Source organism: Mirounga angustirostris, unplaced genomic scaffold, assembly GCF_029215605.1.
Source record: "Mirounga angustirostris isolate CCGP_5_RB_7025 unplaced genomic scaffold, mMirAng1.0.hap1 SCAF_7, whole genome shotgun sequence".
Taxonomy (NCBI): domain Eukaryota; kingdom Metazoa; phylum Chordata; class Mammalia; order Carnivora; family Phocidae; genus Mirounga; species Mirounga angustirostris.
In genome coordinates, this window is record NW_026991715.1 from 55,393,390 (window position 1) to 55,414,247 (window position 20,858).

At 46.6% G+C, this 20,858-nt stretch overlaps 1 long non-coding RNA gene across 1 annotated transcript; it reads left to right on the forward strand.

The window, feature by feature from the left end:
• Positions 1-443: 443 nt before the first annotated feature.
• LOC123852699 (uncharacterized) lies at positions 444-9,685 on the forward strand. The gene is made up of 3 exons (XR_006792978.2): positions 444-1,158; positions 5,998-6,102; positions 9,591-9,685. It is a non-coding gene; the product is annotated as an uncharacterized LOC123852699 (long non-coding RNA).
• The last annotated feature ends 11,173 nt before the right edge of the window (positions 9,686-20,858 follow it).

Consider the following 20,858-nt stretch of genomic DNA (forward strand, 5'->3'; position numbering starts at 1 on the left):
CAGGGCCATCTCCCCATCTCAAGATCATTAACTTAATCTCATCTGCAAAGTCCCTTTTGCCATGTAAAGCAACACATTCACAGGTTCTGTGTGGATGAAGAAGTAACTTTTGGATGGCCACCATTCGCTTACTACACAGGGACAGCTTTGTCACTTTTAAGCTTTTTACCTTCCAAAAGTTTTCTTCCAGTCTTTGACACCTGCTCCCACTTAGCTGCTAGCAAACGCTGACAGACAGCTAAAAACATCATTGAACAAATTAGCATCACCAGACATTCAGAAACTGCCAGTCAGGAACTTCAATCGTTTCCTTTGTGTGTGTATGTGCATCTCTTTATTGATGGTTGTGATTTCATAGTACATGCCAGAGCACAGGCATAGTTTTTGCTTGTAAAATTGTTTCTAGCACATTTGAGGGGACTAATCGGGGACATGGTGCCCTGCAGAGATGACCTTGACAAGTCTGAGGACCTCTGACCTCTGACAAGTTTGAGGACCACCCTCCCCCCCAAGGCTGCCAGGCTTAGAACTTTACAAGACCACTCTTCCCCTGAGAGGGGGACCATTGGCAACTCCTCCTGTGTGGGTTTTTGTATTTCTGCTGGAGGAAGGAAAGGCCTGAATATGCAGCAAGCTCTTATGTTCTTCAATTGAGTAGAGAACTTAAATCTGGAGTTTGGACAGGAAACTGGAACTCAGTGGGAGGTCTGTGAGGGTGGAGGATGGGGGTGCTTCCAGGCTTTCAAAACACAAAACAGGTGGTTTTCAGCGGTGCTGGCTGGCTGGGGAGAGGTGGGGAGGGGAGGGGTGAATACAAAGTAGGCAGGCTTCTGGATGGGTAGGGCTGGGGCCTGCTGCCAGGGCTGGCTGCCTGAGAGTAGACAGTGACCAGGTGAGGGCCCAAACTTCCCTGCATGCTGCTCCGGAAAATCCTGGGACTGCCAAGAGGCTCAGGGAGGAACCTTGACTCCGGACTGGGAAATGCTCAAAAGTGGGAGTCCAGCCAAGCTGAGGCCCCTGAAAAAGACCAGGAAGCAGAGTGGCAGGAACTCCTTCCTCTGATGAATCAGCAAGTGATGTGGGCGACAAGGAATCCGAAGCCATGAGCCCAGCCAGAGGCAGCATCAGCCAAGTCTGACAGGCTTTAATTATTTTAGGGTAAGAAATCTGTGCTTTGTAAACTTGCCAGATGTCTATGCTTTCGTATATTTTGATTTCTTGTTTTACTTTTTGTTGTTGTTGATGATGTTGTTTTGGTAAAACTCTAAATAAGAAGAGGGTCACAGAGTCTTTGTCCTTTCCTGGGAAGGCCCAGCTGGAGAATCAAGGCATCCTTGCACAGCTGAGGCCCCTGGTGAGGTGAATCATAGGAATGTGACCAATCTCAACTCCAGCAGTGGCTGCCCTGCTTGTGAATCTCCTGGGAAGTCTTTAATTACCTCTTGAACACATTGTGTGAATGACAGAAATGGTGATTTTAGTGGCACGTTAAGCATGGGGACAATAAGCACAGGCCCTGAAACGCACAACTTAGCCATGTCCCATCCTGATCACCAGGCTGGATGACAATGCTTTTTTAAGTAGCTTGGCAGATCATGCAAAATGCCACCTGGCTCCCCAAAGGGCCTTAGCTGCCCATTTTCTCTTTACCCTCTCTAGCCCTTATACAAACAAAAAAATAAATAGAAGTCTACAGTCTTTGCAACAGACCTGCCTGACATCAATTTACCCTAACCTCTGGCAAGTGGCAATCCTCACAGAAGCTCCAAGATGTTTTCAACACGAGGATTTTAATGTGCTCTCTAAAGTATGAGTAAAGTATGAGTATTCTAATGGCCATTTTCCTGACAAGGCGACCGGGCTCAAGATACTAAATGGTGACACTAGTTGAGTGATCCTGTGAGAAAGAGATAAATCTGTGCACAGAATAAGGTCCAAGGGCCCCAATTCCCTGCATGTTCCATCAGACATTTGAAATCTCTCAGTCAAGCATGTAGCAAATGGGTGTCCCAGGACTGGCAACTGACTGATAGGTCCCAGAGCAATCATTCCAAGCTATTGTCCAGAGAACATCTCCACTGTTCACACTTGAGGGAGGCAGGGGGAGTGGCGGCAGAGAGAAGGGATGAGTAATTTATTCAGGAGCTGGAAGCGGAGAAACAGATTTGGTAAGCAAATACTTCAAAGCTCACTAGAGAACTCCCATAAAACACAGACCCTCTGCAGCAACCAGGGAGTGATTTAAATCCACTTGGAATTTCTAGGAGGAAAGAGGAAGACTTATCAACTCTGTGCAGAGCCTCATGAATAATTTCACCTGACACAGGACACTGAACCAGCAGAAATCTGGGATGTACAAAGGAAAAGAGGTCTCCAACTAATCTTTGTTACTCAAGTCTTTATTCCTAAGTGAGGAACCAGGGTGGGTAAGGGAAGCCTAGACAGGAAGTTCACCATTTTTAGCTGCATTATTTTTTTGCCTTTGTGAGAGAAATGCTGGATAGGAAACACATTTTCTGGCAGCCATCACCTCACTGGCTGCGTGGGCCGAGAGAAAGGCCGCACACCCTCGGACTGCCAGGATGTGGCCGTCACTCGTGAGTCCCTCTAGGCTAGCAGACAGTGAAAGGGGGACTTCGAATGAAGGAAACCCCTAAGCCGGATCTGCAAAGGTGGTGGCCACAAGTTACTCCTGTTGCCTTAAACCCCAGGCTGCGATCCCCTCCCACCCCACCTCCTCTGTCCACACTGCAGACCCACTGCCCCCACCCCCTCACCGGCTCATCAAGTTACTGTGAGGAAGCGGCCAGCCCTGGCCTTGTGGAAGGGTGCGTCCCCGCGCGTCTTCCCTTCTCTGAGATGGGCCGGGAGGCTCCCTACTCTGAGATGGGCCGGGAGGAGCGGTGGTGCGGAGTTGCCTGAACCTTCTCGAAGATCCCGGGGGGGGTCCCTGTCCGCAGGAATCACCTCTGTCCCCCCCGCCCCCAGAGCGCAGCCCTTCCCGCCCGCCCGCCCGCGCACAGCACATCCGCGCGCGACCCGGGGGCCCACTGTCGAGGTGGCCGCGGCGGCGGCTCTGGCTGCCAGGACCGAGGAGAGGTCGCGCTGCTTTCCCCCCGATGGCCGCAGGGGGGCAGGAAAGAAGGACTAAGGACAGAGGCCCGCCCGCCGAAGAGCCAGCGGCGCGCGGGTGAGGGCGAGGGGAGCCGGGGGGAGGAGCGGGGGGCGTAGGCGGCGGGGACCCCGGCGGGCGGAGGGCGCGGGAACCGCCGCTCGGAAAGAGCTCGGCCCGAGACACCCGCTGCTAGCCGCCTCCACACCCGGCCCTCACCCCCCGGAGCCCTGGAGGCGCCGCACCCTCCCGCCGCTGCCCACGCCGTGCGAGGCATGTTGGGGAGCCGGAGGGCTGTGATGGCCGGGGGGCCCCGCAGCCCCCGAGAGCCGGGGGGCAATCACGGCAGCCTCCGAGGGAAGGGCCCTGCGTCCCTTCTTGCCAAAGCTCCACATCCGCCCTCCCAGCCTCTGGCGTTTGGGCATTACCCTCGGTTTGCAGATATCGAGTCCTGGAGGTGCTGTGCGCCTAAGGGACATAATTTAGAACATAAATCAATTATGCTAATCCTGAGCTCTGTGGTTCAGAGAGTTTAAATTCAGGAGCAGCTTTTTACATCTAGTTGGCTGGACACCACTCCTTGTTCTGTTTTGGCCAACCGTAGCTCCTCCACGCCAGCTCTTTTATCTCCCAGTACAGACTTCCACAGATTTCCATCATTCCACCCCAAAACGTTACAGTAAACGGGCTCTCTTCCCTTCATCAAATCGTCTCCACCTCTCCTCTTCCTGCTCCCAAATCTAATTCCTGACACATCAGAACCAAAACTCCCCAAAAGACCTGGGTTCAAAAGGATTGTGAGACATTGCTGTTGTGACCCTAATAAGCCACTGTGTTAGAAAAACCAGAAAGCACCAAGTGGGGGAAACCAATAAAATGTAAGCCAGTGGGATTTACAAAGTGGTCCTAAAAACAAAGTCTTCATCTTCCTCTTCCTTTCCTCATCCTGTTAGCAAATTGTGTTCAAGTGAGGGGAGAGCACTTGGATCAGTCCACTGCCTAGTCCTTCCTACTATGAGCCAGGAAACCAGGCTCCTGATTATAGCTTGGTCTTGTTCACCCTGGTCACACTGGGCAGAGAGGGTGATCTGAGTGTGGCAGCACGGCCAAATAGGCCAGCCCTACTCCTTCAGGAACTGCGGCCCAGGGCTCCCAAGGTGTGGCTCTGTGGGTTGCTCCTTTATGCTGGGACTCCAGGGCCTTCCAGCTCCTCAGCGTCTGCTTTCTAGCTTGGCAGTGGCCCAGGCTCCTGATTTTTCACTTTCTCTTCTGGCTTCTTTTCTGGCAGTTTGGCTGATTCATTAACATCTCCATCAGAGGGTGGGCTGGAGAACAGGGAGCTTGAAACGCCGCTCAGCTCTTCTTAAAGGTCCTTCTAGTGCTGGGCTTGGTGGGAAGAGAGCCACACTGTTGGCTAAAATGAGATTTTGGGATTATCTGTGGATTTAATCTGGGTTTCTCACATCTACCATTTCCACAAATAATTAGAGATTACTAGATACAATCAGAAGTTGCTTTAGCCTTAAAGAATTTGGAGAAAATCTAAATAGGCTTAAATGCCATCTTGGAGTCCAGAATGTTAAGCTCTATGCTCCAGATAATTAACATTTTTAAGGCCTTCCCCCCTGCCCCCAGGACCCCGTGGTTAAATCACTGCTAGGTAACAATTTACTGAACACATTTTAAATATATTTCACAGGAAGGGTGAGCTGAGTAGAGAAGCAGTAAATGCACTACTGTTGCATGAAAGAGAGAATAGGCCAGGCAGCTTCGGCGATTTGAAACTTCTCTATCATTGAACATATATTCTGATGCGCGAAGTTTGAGAGGATTTTTTTATCAACCTATGTGGGAGACAGGCAGGTGGAGGATGATTTGTAGAGCCGTGCCCTCTCTGTGGGCATGAGTGTGCCGCCCCTCCTCCTGCAGAACACCCTGGACACAGAGCAGTGGGTGATACTCAGAAGGAGCAGGGCCCTTCCTCCATGCTCAGAGGGCTCCTTCCAGAGAGCAGCAGTGGAGGCAATGACATTCTTTTGATTTTTCTTTTCCCAGTGGGAGTCCTACATTAGCAGTGACATGAAAATGGCATCCTGTTATTGCAGGATGGTGGAGAATATGGTAATAATAGTATCTTGTGCTTCTGAGGGTTTGACAGTTTTCAAAGCAATTTTGTATTTGTTCTCTTATTTGAGCTTCATAATAACTGTGAGGTAAGGATGGGTATGATCACCTCCATTTCTTTCTGATGAGGAACTTAGCCACAGTCAGAAAGCTAGTAAAGAGCAGAGCAGAATTAGAATCCAGCCTTTCTGACATGCCTTTCTGATGTACCATTAAAGTTCTGTACTAGGGGCGCCTGGGTGTCTCAGTCGGTTAAGCGTCTGCCTTTGGCTCAGGTCATGATTCCAGGGTCCTGGGATCAAGCCCCAAATCAGGTTCCCTACTCAGCAGGGAGCCTGCTTCTCCCTCTCCCTCTGCCTGCCTCTTTGCCTGTTTGTGTTCTCTTTCTCTCTCTCTCTGTCAAATAAATAAGTAAAATCTTTTTAAAAATAAAGTTCTGTACTAAAACATCATAGTTTCTTATGTGACTGCATTATCACGCCTGCTCTGTGTTCATTAAATACACTGTATTCAAGTATGCCCATTTTGTACTGATTTAATTAAGCAAATTACACTCATGAAAAAATTGTGTCATTTCTAACACTCTGTCTCCTTCGGAATACCGTGATTGCAACTCTGCCCTTTAGTTGTATTTCCCCTCCTTAATAATCAGCAAGGTGTTAATCTAGCCATGTGGGACAATTTCCCAAAGTCACTTAAATTGACTTACAAAATATCACCCAGTATTCACTTTATCCATGGCTTTTCTTTTCCATTACTAGAATCTGAGTGCATACTAAGATATTCCCCAAAGGAATGGGTCAGGATCACACCTTACCAAAAGCAAACAAAACAAGCAAAAAACTCTGGCACAAATAAGATGTTTGGTACGTATAACAACTATGAATTTTATATCTATAGATGTTTTTAGGAGGATTGATAAGAAATTCTCTGACATACCCACGTGGCGATAGTCCGATTCATGCTCAAAAAAGCACTTCAGCTTTTTCCATCAACACCATTCATATTTTAGAAGACTGAATTTGCAGGGGCCTCCCCAGAGAATTTCCTTAAACCTCTGCCAACCTGCAGGGAGAAAGAGTGGAGATATTACATAAATATCTGCATCGAGTTCTTGGATAGAGTTGCACAATGGCCATATATGGTGAAAGGTAGATTTTCCCTTGTGACTATACTCTTGGAATATGTTAAATGTATATGTCTCCATTTCTGCTCTCAAAAAGCTGGTGTACAGATGTTCAGTATTGGGGTGGAAAAACGCTGCTGTCTACAGTTTACATGATGTCTAATAGGTCTCTAGAATGTGCTTAAAAGGCAGTGTTCAGAATTAGGCCTCTAACCTTCTTTGACGTAATTGTCTTTCTTTGGAGTCACATCTTGAAGGAAAGGATGAAGATCTGGAAAGGGAATTAATTTTCTCAACCAGACTTACTCTTTTCATTCTGTACTTTACAGTAATCCTTTAAACTCAAAAAAATTCAGCTAATTATGGATTTCTACCTGAATATGTTGCCATTTGAGTGGCTGCGTGTCACTGTTTCTGGTTTCTGACCCCCTGTCAGGCCAATTCTGCCTGATTTCACTCCTGTGCTGCTTTTTATAATCTGAACATTATTTCCACTCAAATGTTTCCAGCTTTGCAGAAAACCTAAGAATTTGGAAGGGGGGGAAACCTCTCGTAACTATTACTTGGATAATTATCATTTGGAGTTATTCTGATTTGTGAAGACAAAGTGAGAGGCAATGACAGGTTTGTCATTGTGAAAGTGAAAAAGTGAAAGGTTTTAGTTTGAAAGCTAAATTTCAGACTAAAAAGTGAAAGGTTTTAGTTTGAAAGCTAAATTTTCACATTTTAAAAATAGAGCTTAGGCAGTCTCTCTGGTAATTAAAATAGGATTTCCCCTCTATTTTCTATGCTCAATAAACTCAACTATTACATTATATTTTGAAATGTACAACGCTGAGTCTAGGGCATTAAACAAAGAAGTTAAAAGGCTTTGAGGGGATTTTTAAAGATCCAGTTTCCTAATATGTAAAATGGACCCTGGAAAGACTTTATGGTGTATAATATGTTTTTTCCCTATCTTCTAAATGCAATAATCTCCAACCGCCACTTGATCATTAGAGATTTATATTCACTATAATTTATGTCAACTTATATCTGGGATTCCTTTTTTTTCTACAGCGTTTGGCAGCAAACTGCTGGTAGAAACTAGAATGTTTCACATTAGCAGCCCTCTTAAATTATTTCTGTGAAATAATTTACTGTGGATTACAAATTCTTATATGGCATTTCAAGTTAATGATTAGGCAGAGAGATATATCAAAAATATGATTAGTCACATATGTACCTGACTTGCATGGCTTTAACTCACATATGTGTGTTTCACAAGAATTGTTTTTTCAAAAAGGTATTTCAGGGCTTATATATTTTTCCAATGAAAGCCAACAGATTTTTAAAGGAAAAGAAAAAGAGATATACATGCTCTTATAAACTATCTCCTCTAATTCAACGTCTATAAAATTATTTTCTGTTTCATGATGGCCACTGACAGCATAGGTACTGCTGTGTGGTCCAGAACTACAAGCACTCACAGTGGTGAAGACCTCTTGCAGAGTGACTTGAAGTCAAGATGTAAAAATCCTAAGAAAACATGAGATGTTTAATGAAAACTGTAATGTCTCTCTTTCAGTGCAAGGAATTAGTCATGAAATGGTGTATCCCTAACAGAACACGAAATGAAACGAAACCAGGAGCTCCTCATTCAAATCTCAGAATGAGCTACTTCCTAACTCATTTTCATTTTTCTACATAGTTAGAGTTAAAGCTTTGAGAGATTTCTTTGTTCAATTTCAGGAAAGTAAGACTTAGAAAGGTGGCCATGAAAGTTGGGTTCCAATTTTATTTGCATGGAAGCAGCTCCCAGAACACCTCTTTTGTATCTCAGACAGATATTTCTATTTCTCTTCCCTTCCTCTCTTTTCCTCTTTAACAGTGGTTCTCTTAACTCAACTATTTATGATTCCTTTCATGAAAGGCTAGGTTATTTCTGAGGGTACTATAATGTCTTACAGTGGTTTTAGAGACTAGCAGCAACAAGGAACTACTTTCTTTGGTGCCATAAAATAAAGCCATGGTTAATAGCCTACAACCTGCAATAAACTATTAAAAAAGGAATTTATGATGGCTAGTTATTATCCTCCTGAAATAATGTTGTTACAAGTCTGCCCTTGTCAGTCATCCCAAGATCACGTGCTGGATCTCAAACAAAGGGAGGGTCTGGATCCACACAGAGGCTCATGGCAAATTACCCAGGGACGGGATGGCCTGGCCTAATAGTCCCTTATGCCCTTCGTCACCTTTTCAAAGCAAGAGAATAATAGCCACATGTGTATTTTATCCTGATTGCACTAAAAGGCACGTGTTTGTGAGGCTGAGTTTGAATTTCGATTTAGAAAAATATTTGCATGGCCGGTGACAGCAAATTATGTGGGAGTGCCTTGGGAACAGGCAAGGCTTTTAGAAAGACAACTGGAAGCATCCTGCACACACTGAAAACTGCATGTCAACTGTTTTCCTTCTTTTTAACATTAATTTAAGTCCTGAGAAGAACTGCTTCTTCCTTTCCTTGTTCTGTAAGTACTTTCCTTCGCTAAAGCTAGGTCCATCTGGCAAGCTCCTTGTGAGTCCTCTTTGGCATCAGCAAGGAAGAGAGGAAGACAGAGCATCCTATCACACAGCTGAATGTGTTTGGGGGGGGCGGGGGGAGGAACAGGATTATTCACCAGAGGCTGGATCAGGCTAAGGCTCAGGAACCAGAACAGGCCGGCTGATGTTGCACAATCACCATAGATAAGAGGATCTACCTCAGAGAGAGAGTTACAGAGAATGAAGAATAATGAGATCGTGTGTGGTTGGGGAAGGATGGGAGATGGTCTAGGAGGTGGATGAGAAGGAGGAAAGGTGGAGAAGGAGGAGGATTAAAAGAGGAGCCAAAGGTCTGGAAATGGTTTGATTGATTTCCAAAGCTGAAGATATAAAATTCCAGGTTCTAAACCCTTACAATATAAATCATCATTTCCTGAAGAAAGTAATAGAATTTCACTGGTAAAGTCATGGCTTTCCTTATTAAAAAAAAAATTTATGTTGTGCCTGTAAATGTGAAAAAAAAAAAAAAAGCACTCTCCTAGAGTTGGATGGATGTTGCTTAATATTAAATGCTAAAGCACAGAAAATTGATTTTAAAATGAGAATAAATGAGAATAAAAATGAAAAACCAAGAACCATCACTTCTTAGACCTTCATTTAAATAAGCATACTCTAACATACTATGCTGTTTATTACTAGTTTCAGAAAGTTATCAGAAGCATCTGTTCAGTATGTTTCGAAAGCCAACTTGCTTAGTTCTGTGAAGCAATGTCTGGGTTGGTGCCTATGGAAAACAGAAGAGCACACACACGATTTTAATCCCGTTATTTTGAAAACTTGGAAAAGCTTTGGTATCATCTGAAATGGCTGATTTTTCTTATTTTGTGTACTTAGACGAACATTAACAATTTTTTTAGGAAAAAATTATGTAGATTTAGAAAACTGAAAATCAAAATCTAGAATTGAAATCATTACTTAATATAAAGCTCTGATTTGTAATTGTCTCAATATAAGTGACATCACTTCACCATTCCTTCATGGGATTATAACTCATCTCCAAAGGAAAACCTAAATTCCATGAAAATAGTGTTATAAAAATTTTGAAATTAAAGACCTAATAGAAATAAATATAATAAAACAATACATGTCATCTGCCAAAGTAATGCTAATTTATATACTAGCAACCTATTCAGCTTTTTTATACAGAATTTCAGGGCAGCCACTATCCACTAATATTTATAGAATGATGGCCTGGGTAGCAGTCCCTTGCCCTTCACTTAATCACCCAGTAAATCCAAAGCTGGAATATTTTCAACAACATTCATCAGGGATCACTTTTAAGTGACTGAAACTACCAATGATAGCCTTTTAAAAGACCATCTACTTTTGGTCAAAATGTTACTACAGAAATCATCCCCCTTTGAAGTGCTATGTATTAATTATATCTGCAATCATGCTGTCAAAATAAAGTGCCTTTAAGACATAGGAAGAGAATTTCTTAATTAAATGTAGAAGAAAAGCACAGAAGGTGATGTTCATTTTGTAACATGCTCTTATTCCATGACTATCTGTAAAGAGCCAGAGCAGGGCGCCTGGGTGGCTCAGTTGGTTAAGCGACTGCCTTCGGCTCAGGTCATGATCCTGGAGTCCCGGGATCGAGTCCCGCATCGGGCTCCCTGCTCAGCAGGGAGTCTGCTTCTCCCTCTGACCCTCCTCCCTCTCCTGCTCTCTGTCTCTCATTCTCTCTCTCTCTCTCAAATAAATAAATAAAATCTTTAAAAAAAGAGAGACTCAAATAAGTGGCCGTCTGGTCAAAAGATGGAAACTGATATGTTTAGCCATTGAAAACTTACAAGAACTTGTCACTGTATTGGAAAAATAAAATCCAATAGAAAATACAGTTTTCTAAAATGTTTTTCTAATTATCACCTTGGCTCTCTGTGGTTCTGCAAATACAAATAAATAGAAAGCTAAGTTCTTCATTTCTTCCCAAGTCCCAGCTTAGCTACAAAACTCCTAAATGAAAACACAGTTTTCTGGTGCTGTCGAAGTCAGGAGTGGTAAAGACCAGAGATGTAAGAATTCCAGGAAAGGCTGTGGAGGGGCGCAGAGGACTGTGGGAGCAATTAGGGGGTGTGCTGGAGAGTGTTCCTTTGTCTCAGACTGTCTACTCCTCATGTTGATCCACTTGCCACACTCTTGGCTATTTCAAAAAAGTGGAGTGGCTGATGTTGGTTCAATACCACAAGAAACGCTGAACTTGCTATCACCAGTGTCACCACTGCTCCCTGGTAGCAAGAAAATGCTGAAGTGAGCAGTTGTTGAATCATAAGATGTTAGAGCTGCAGGGGACATTCACGGAGTCTCTCTGGGTACAGTTTCCAGCTACACAGGGGCTAAACTGGAAGTAGAGTAACTCTTGACTCTCAAGCCACAGTTGTTTAATAAGGATATATCACAAATTGGTTTAGCCAGGGGGTTATAGATTTTAACATATTTTGTAAGATTTACACCTAAATAGTTCATGGTTTTCCAAATCACAAACTAGAGTCCAGCTCCCTTGAGTCCCAAATTAAACATGGAGCACTTGTGTCCCATCTGAGCCACAGAGACCAATGTTGTCCAAAAGAAATACAATGTGAGCCACACACGCCATTTAAAATTTTCTGGTCGCCACACTGCTTTTTTTAAAGAGGCAGGGAGAGGGGAAGAGAGAGAGAGAATCCTAAGTAGGCTCCATGCCCAGCGTAGAGCCTGACGTGGGGCTCGATCTCACAACTCTGAGATCATGACCTGAGCTGAAATCAAGAGTCAGACGCTCAACAGACTGAGTCACCCAGGCAGCCACACTGTAAAATGTAAAAACTGAAATTAATTTTCATAATTGTGTATTGGTTATTTATTGCTGTGTAACAAATTACCCCAAAACTTAGCTTGAAACACACATTTATTATCTTACAGTTGCTGTGCATGAGTGGTTTAGCTGGATCATTTCTGGCTCAGGGTTTCTCTTCAGTTGGCAGTCAAGCTATTGGCTGGGCTACACTGACTGGGGCCAGAGGGTCTGCTTCCATATAGTGTTACTCACATGGCTGGCACTTGGTGCTGGCTGTTGGCTGACGTGCCTCAGTTCTCCTCCACATGACTTCTCATCCTCCAGGCTCTCTCATCTCCATTTGGCATCTTCAGCATGTCCTTTACTGGTGACAGGGCTCTGAAGTAGAGGAGAGGGAGGAAACTAATGTAGGGGAGAAGGAGCACCCAAGAGAGAAGCTGCATTTTGTACATTTTGTAATCTCATCTTGGAAGTTATATTCTATCACTCCTACCATATTTGGTTTGTTAGACTTGACCCATTAAGTCCAGCCTACATTCTTGGGGAGGGAATTACACATATAGGTTATTGGGAGTCATCTTAAAAGTAGTCTATCACAAATTTTAATTACCCCAACATACCTAAAGGATTATTTACAGTATTGTTACATAATCAATATAAAAATTTTTAATGAGATACCTTATATTTTTTTCATACTAAGTCTTCAAAATCTAGTATGCATTTTATCCTTACACTGCATCTCAATTGGATGAGCCATATCCCAAGCACCAGTAACCACATGCGGCTCACAGTTACGATAGCACAGGATGTATCTAGATGCTCTGCAGCCACCTAAAGACTCAGAGACCCTAACTAAGGGGAGCTTTTTCACCAGGAACTGAAAAACTGAAGTGATTTAACAGATCTGTACCAAGCGTTTACCATGTTCCAGGCATGGTGCTAAATATGGGGAACTCCAAATCAGTAAATCATCGTGCCTGCCCTAAAGGAACTCAGCCAGACAAATAAGTTAACTTCTAAATACAGATCAACCATTCTGGGCCCACCTCAGGGAACTCTCACCTGTGATGGGTCCTAGAATGAAGCAGAACTCAGTCTCTCCCCATTCCTTGGGAAGGAGGATAACCCAGAGTTTTTTTGGCTCAGCCAAAACCTCTGACAATGACCGTATGCATCATTCCCTCCCAGGCCCAACCTGAGGCTATGTCTCCAGCACTAAGCTGGAGCCCATATGTTGGCCTGAAATCTGATTTGCCTTGGACATGGAGCAAATTAAATATTTGTTTAACTCAGAACATTGTACTTTCCACGATTCTCCATAAGCAAGACCTGTAGGGGAAGGGAGATATAGGGGGTACCTTAACTATTTCAGGTTTCTTGGGTGCTTTGGAGGTACACTTCATCCTTACACCAAGCTTCATCTATATGCGACTAAATTAATATGGAAAAAAAGTCCTTAATGATCTTACCAGCTATGAATGGATTTAGCAATGGGGAGCATTATTTTTAGTCAATTCTCTGCCCTAACTCTAATAATGCAAATTTCTTTGCTTTTGCAGAATGTACATATGTATTTGACTTGAATCTTTTCTCACAGTTTATGTCCTGAAGTATATTTGTGTTGTTATAAGCATAACTCTGTGCAGCCAGGACCTACCAGAGGAGCTTCCCATCTCCCAAAATAGCACTTACATGCTATTTATTAATAGTGATATACCTGGCAGTCCAGTTAAAGAATTCTGGGTTTCATTTGGGGGAACTGTAATATACTTTTCATTGGGGGGGGGGAAGCAGTTTTCTGAGTGGTTTTCCTACCAAGGTAAATAGTAGTCATTTATTTTCAAGTTAGAGGAAAACCCATGCCTGTCTCAAAGGGAAGAAATCAGTTTCGTTCAGATGGTGTCTGGAAAAATGGTCTTGAATACCTTCTTTCCTTATTTCTTGTCTTCATAAAAATATTGTTTAGAGAAAAAAACTGTGTGAAGACAGTTTCAAGTAAAGGACTACACATAAAACATGTCTTTCTTACACATAGAACTCATTTCCAAGTTTTTATCATATATATATGTATATATGCACTGTTTCATCAAGTTTATAGTAGCTGTATCTTTAAAAATAGAATATCTTTGTTCCACAACGTGGACACACACACACACCTGATGATACATCTCATTTCTGTGCCGAATATGTCATGATTTTAGTTGAGCTGCCATAGGCTAAAGCTCAACCATTCAACCTGGAAAAACATTCAGGTGGTCTGGAACATAGAAAAACCCCTAAAGCTGTTCAGCTAGAATTTGAAGGGTAAGAGTAAAACTTCTGTTCTGTGTAAATCTGTCCAAATTTAGTGTTTTACAGTATTAGGCACTACTCTAGGAGCCAAGAACTGACTTGGCCTAAAGGCCCCTGCAAGAAGACAAACCCCCATACCCTGAAGTCACCTTACATTAGAGAAATAAATGAATTTTAAACATTCCATTGTAAATACAATGAACGGCCCACACATCATTTTTTCACATGTAGAATAGCTTCATCTAAAAGCACTCTTTTAAAAGTTAGCTCCTGTTTTGGAGATTCTAAATAAAACAGCATTTTAATTGGCCTTTGGGAAGGCCAGCATGCTCAAGCACAGCATATGTGATGGGATCCTCGACAATTTTTGCTGAGTTTTAGAATGCAAATTTAAGCCCACAGTACACACTCCAGCAAATATATATGCATCTATCTACGCACAGACTGGTAGATACAGCACACAAGCATATAATGTGCAGAGGAACAGTGGCAAAAATATCTTTTTTTTTTTTTTTTATAGCTTTGGTTGAGATTTATTCTAACCTATCCCACAAAAGAAACGTTTCATCGCTGTAGTGGTGGAGGCAGTGTGAAGGATGGAGTGTGTGCAGCTCTTTGGAGAAACAGGGGGACTCCTTTAGCCTTTTCCATCCGAATTGTGATTTGCTTCTTAGAAGTAGAAGCTGAGTTCATCAGCTAAACCGCTAAGCTTGAGATTTGCTTTAAAACTCAACTCACCCCATTTGGCCGGCGCAGGCGGCTGCCAGCAATGTCCCTGGGCTTCCAGTTCTCTGGAACGTTCGCGTGGCCTGTTTCCCCGGCCCGGCTTGGCGGAAAGGGGGGCCTCCCATCCCGGGAAAGATCTTGTTTGCTGCCCTCTCCCCCAACCCCCAGGCCAACCGTGCGGCGCGAATCCCGAGAAGCGCGCCCTCGGCCGGGCCCCGGAGCCCGCTGCGCCCGGCGCCTCCCCAGCGGGAGGCGGGAGCAGGCCCTGGCTTGCCCGCTCGGCTGGAAGTGCGGTATCTTGACATCGCGCCCCTCTCGCCGCGACTCGTGGGGCACAAGAGCAACCGCGGCGGGTCCCGACCCGCGCTGGGAGACCGGGACTGCGGGGCGCGGCCTCCCGCGCCGTCCTCACAGCCCTCCGGGCGCTGGTCCGCGCAGCGCTCTCGGGCCGCGGGGTCACCAGGGGAGGGGAGCCGGTCGAAGCCCCTGGCTCCTGGCTGGAGGCGCTCACGCCCGGGTCTCCCCACTCAGACCTTCGAGGAAGACTAAGTCCTAAACTGGAGGACATTCGTGACGACGCAGACTGTCCTCACTGCCCAAGTGGCGCGTCCACGCGGACCCGCGCCTCATAGCACTAGCTGGCTTCCACGAGGGCCGGAGCGGTTCGGTGGCGGCCCTAAGCAGCGACTTGTGGAGCAAAACTGATAACGTGTTTCGAACCCCAAAGTGTATGTATCGTAAAACTCCAGAAGGTTAGGCTCCCGGTCCTTCACTATCCTTCCCTGCGCTCCCCCTTCTCAAGCCCGGGGAGGGGCGCTAGCAATTCTAGACTCCGAACTGTGCGGGTTCTCCCCCGCCATCGTCTAAGTGCACGCCCGCACTCCCCGCGGCGGCCCGCCTCGCCGCCCGCCTCGCCGCCCGCCCAAACCGCTCACCCCCCCCCACCCCCACCCCCACCGCGCTCCGGGGGCGCCCTGAAGGCGTAGCCAACGAGTAACTCCGAAACGCCACGCTGAGTTACGCGGGGCAGAAATGCAGGCGTATGACGTCATTTTCACACCTCCTTTCTCGGATTGTCTCGCGTATTTTGAGCCCACCAGGGGAGCGGCCCGCACTGCAGTTTAAGCAAAAGTGTTACAATTCCGAGGAAGTGTAGATTCGGCGGAAGTTCTTATTTTCCTAAACATCATTTTTAGTTTCTTCGTATAATAATCTCGTCTGTTGGCTAAGGTTCTGAAATTGAATATTAAATATCATAGCTTTTTTTTTTTTTTAAGATTTTATTTATTTGACAGAGAGAGACAGAGCGAGAGAGGGAAAACAAGCAGGGGGAGTGGGAGAGGGAGAAGCGGGCTTCCCGCGGAGCAGGGAGCCCAATGCGGGGGCTAGATCCCAGGATCCTGGGATCAGGGCCTGAGCTGAAGGCAGACGCTTAAGGACTGAGCCACCCAGGAGCCCCAAAACATCATAGCTTTTATATGTTGTTGAAACCAGTGTGGTGTGATGAAGTCTATGCACTATTAAATCTCAAAAACAAAACAGTACCCCCAACCAAAGGCTTCTCTTTAGGGCAGCCTGATTAAGCAGTCGGAGAGAGAAAAGGGAGGATTTCAGAATCACCAGAAAGGAGCAGGAAGGTCTCCCTTGCTGTCATCAGAATATTACACACACCGACTTCTAGAACAAATAAATAAAGTATTGATTGCCTCTAAACCTGAGGCCTCGCCTGAAAAAAAAAATGTGACGGCAGTCTGCAAATTCAGAGAGCTTCGCCATTTCTATGCAAGGAAACGGCTCAGTACTTTGCAATCCAGGCTTTTAAATTTCCTGACTTTCTACTGGGGGGGGGGAGGAAGGGGACGGTCTGGGGGAGGTGAGATAGGTCATCCTTATAAGACAAAGAAACACAATACCTTTGGTCATTTAGAATTTTCCCAACTATTTTCTGGCCAAGGAAATCATCAGAAACCTATAGTTACAAAAATTTATAAGTCTACCTACAGTTTTAAACTGTATTTTGTATATTTTATCCTCAACAGGCTAAGGGTATTTTAATAAAAGATGAAAATAGATATTCAGCAAATAGCATTCTTTCTCTATTTGTTAGCAACGTTCTTCTCACAGGATTTTTCCAAACCATAGGGGTGGAAGGAAAGAGAAAAATGTGAGCAAGTGTGCGTTTTGCTTGCCTCTGAAACTTTCTGATCTGAAATCTTTGTCTCCATCGCAGTCCTGTCTAGATCAAAGCGGGCTGTGCTTGGCTTCCTAACCTGGGTTTCTGCTGTATAGACTCAGAACCACCAGTGCGCTTAGCTGATCCCTGTGGGGTGGGTGCTATGTCTAAAGCGCCTGTGGAAAACCCAGGTGGCCCAGCCAGCCAGTGGGAAGCCCAGAGATCACCCCAGCCATCTCCCTCAGTCACAGGCCTAACCGGGGAAACATTTAACCTTGAGCTTTATTTAAAGCACACAGTTTTCACAAGCCAGGTTCTCTCCTCTAGACCAGCAGGCCCCAGCGCGTGGCCTCCGCTGCGTGGGGAGGGCCTGGCAGCTGGTGGATCCGTCTGGGCCACAGCTGCAGGGTCGGGAGCTCCTCTCAGACTCGGCTTCTTTCAGAAAACTCTTTTCTTGTCGGATGTGGTTTCCCTTTAATTAATCACTCATGCCCGCGTGTCGGCCGCGCAGCTTCCCCACTCTTCCTCCAGTCCCGCATATGATCCGTATTTGGAAGCCGGAGCACAGGCCGAGCGACTGGGGGCGGCGTGGGTGTGGACTCCGCCGGCGGCAGGGCTGCCAGCTACCCTCAGAGACCCCAGTTCGTGGTACTTCGTAAGACAGGCTTTCTGGAAGATCCACACCCGCCTCCCGGACTTCTCGCCAGTTGGCCACGCGGTTCCAGGCTTCGGCCTGGGTGGTCCAGGTGTTCCGGGTGGTCTGGAAGACCGTATTTCCGTCAGGTTCTCTCCTTTCTCCACCTCCCTCTCTCCCCTCCCCTCGCCTTAGGAGCTGGCATCGCGCCGGCAGGAGCCACCTTTTGCACCCCAGTACCCATCCCACTCCTTCAAGGATCCCTCCAGGCCTGCGTTGGCCTTCTCGGGCACTGTGGTTTACTGGACTTCGCAGGGGAAACTGGCCAAGCTTCTAGAAAGTTTGGCCCCGGGAGATTGTTGGCCGAGGCCTATGCAGTCTCCTCTCCGGAACGCCCTCGCCCCAAACCCCCACAGCAAGGTAGTCTCAGGACTGTGGGTCCTGACGCAACGGGTGTACATTCAGCCCGTTTCCCTCGTTGCGTTTCCTCGTTACTTCCAAGCCACAAAAGGAGGCCTCCTGAACACGGGCCTCCGCTTTAAGGGCGCAGCCGGTTGCGGCAAGAACCACCCCGGGACTCGGTGTCTCCCAATGTGCCTCATGCCGCCCCATGCCGAGCGAGGTGGGATGCGATATTCACGTTTGTCGGCGGTGGTGGGTCTCAAGAGCCCACGTGGGGCTCGGTGTGCCAACTTAGTACAGTAACGACCCGGGGGCTGCCGCCTCGATGCCTCAGGCGGCTCGGGCGCCAGGTTCGGGCGCCAGGTTCTGCCGACCCGCGGCGGGGCGCTGGGCGCGGGCTTCGGCCGCCCCCACCCCGCCGCGGGTCCCCGGGCTGCAGGAGGCTTGCGGGGGAGACAACCCGCTTTCCCCCCGGGCGCCGGGAGGGCTGAGCGCGACAGCGGGGCTCCGCGCGTGGACTCCGCCCGGCCGGTCGCCTGCCCACCCGCGGCCCCGCTCGGCCGCGTTCCCAGCAGCCGGCAGCGCTTCCCCGCTCGGTCACGGATCCAGGCCGCTGGTCCAGCTGTCAAAACAGGGGGTGTCTCTTTCATTCTGGCTCACAAAGTCCCAAAGGGGAACAGGGGGCCTTAATGCTTGTGTTTGGACACAAGCAATTATCCCTAATTATTCTTTTTCTTTTGAGCCTGCCCGTCCCGCCGGCGAGCTCGCCGCGGAACGGGCCCCGTAATCCTCCCCGGTCGGCGGATCGCAGTGGGTTCTGTGCGGCCCGAAGCTCGGGCGCTTTCATGTCACTGCGGGTTTAGAGCTGATTCAAACTCATTGCGATGGGGGAATTAACCCCAGGGCCCGGGCTTTCAGGGGCCTCTGATAAGAGATTATACGTGTTGATGGCAAGCTTTTCTTGGCAAAATGTTTTCAAAGGGCTTGGAGTTGTTAAATCAAAGCGCCATTGAATTGCTCCGGACCGCCCCCGCCCCCTCCCCCTGCCCTTCCCCCTCTCCATCTCTTTTCCCTTCATCCCTCCGCCTTCCTACGCGGTCCGGGACTGCCCGTGGTGAGCGGCCCAGCCTTCCCGGAGTTGCAAGACACTTTCCTTAGTAAGATTTTCCCTCCGTGCCTCACCATGTGAGGACTGTTTTTGTAGGTGCTCCTGCTGCTGGGCACGTTGGTACCCCCTTCCCCGCTCCCTCCCTCCCCCGCCCCTCTCCCCCCACTCGCTCTGGTAAAGAAAACACATCCCAGATGAAAGACTTTTTTTTCTTTTTTTTTCAAACGTGCATGTGTTTTGTAGAAAACGGTGGTGACAGGGTGGGATAACGAGGAGTAAAGGAAGGGTGGTTTTCTTGCTTCCCCCCACCCCAAAGGTCAGCGCAGTCAGAGGGGTAGCCCTGGGGTTAAACAGTGTTTGGGCAGAGTTCAGATGTCCCATGAATCTCACGGTCCTGCCCTGGGGGCGATCTGGGGCTGCCCAAAGGAAGAAAGCAAGTGTTGGGAGGACTGTGTGGATGTAAATTCTGCACGGTGGAAAGTCTCTTTATTCAGGGAATGGGGCCCAATTATAAATTACAAAGGCTTATTGGGTATTCTGAAGGGCCCTGCTAGGGTGCAGTGGGGAATGCAAAACTTAGGTAGGGACTATAAAAGTCCTATAGGAGCTAGATAGACATCTCCCCTTGAGAAAAATAAGATATTAAAAAGCAAGTGTCAGGTATGTAAAACTGTGTCCTCTGTCCTCTCCTTCCCACCTCCAATGTGTTCCGTATACCACACTCTATTGGTCACTTTCCATAGCTAGACTTCTTGGCCATTGCCACCTTCCTCCTCCCCCCGCCCCCACATCCACCGCCCCTCCCAAACCCCTGGACTGGAACCTGGCCTTCCACCCATTTGGTTGGTCTGACACCCTGCCTAGTTCCTGCCAGGAACCCTGGGAACAGGATCCTATTCTTTATACCTTGGCCAGTAGCTGGGACCCTATTGGGAATAAGCTGGTTACTGGGAGAGCTGACTGCCTGACTATCCACACCCCACACTGGATTGGACCCCATGGCCTACCAGCTGCTGACTAAAGTTCACTAGAATTCTGCATTGCATCAGGCCTCTAGGCTAATAGCTCCCCACCCTTGCGTCCCCTTCCTGTTTACTTTTCCTTCCCACTCTCGCTTTGCTAAGACCCCGTGCAGAAGCCTGCACATGAATCTGCCCAAGTTATAACAAAACTTGGTGCCAAGTTGGCCCCCATTTGGTCTGCTGGCTTCCTGAAGGATAAACTGGTCCCTTGATTTGTTTTTCTGCTTCTTTCATAGTTCATGAGCTATGGGCCCTGTAGGATGCAAAATTCAGTTATGACTTTTTGATTACACTACCATAGAATCTTTGGCCCTGTGTCTCTAGTAGCTGGCTAATCTGTAGCTAGCTTTGTCTGTTTTTCCTTTTCTTTTCTTTTTAGCTTATATTGTCTATCTAAGGTACACATGGTTTTTGTCATCTTAATCTACTTCGTTATTAAAGTTTTATTTAAATTTTTGATTCTGCTGAGACTCATTCATACTTCCCCTTTTCACTCTGTTGTCTAGTTTGGTATTATTTATATTAAACACATTCCATTCCAATCCACAATTATTTATTGAGTGGGGGTGCCTGGCTGGCTCAGTTGGTAGGACATGTGATTCTTGATCTCAGGGTTGTGAGTTTCAGCCCCATGTTGGGTGTAGAGGTTATTCACAAAAAATAAAACTTTAAAAAATATATCTTTGTTGAGTGCTTCCTATGTTTCAGGCATTCTTAATAGTAAACAAAGCAGATGAAAAATGGCAAAAATCCCTGCCTTCAAGGAGGTCACATTGTAGT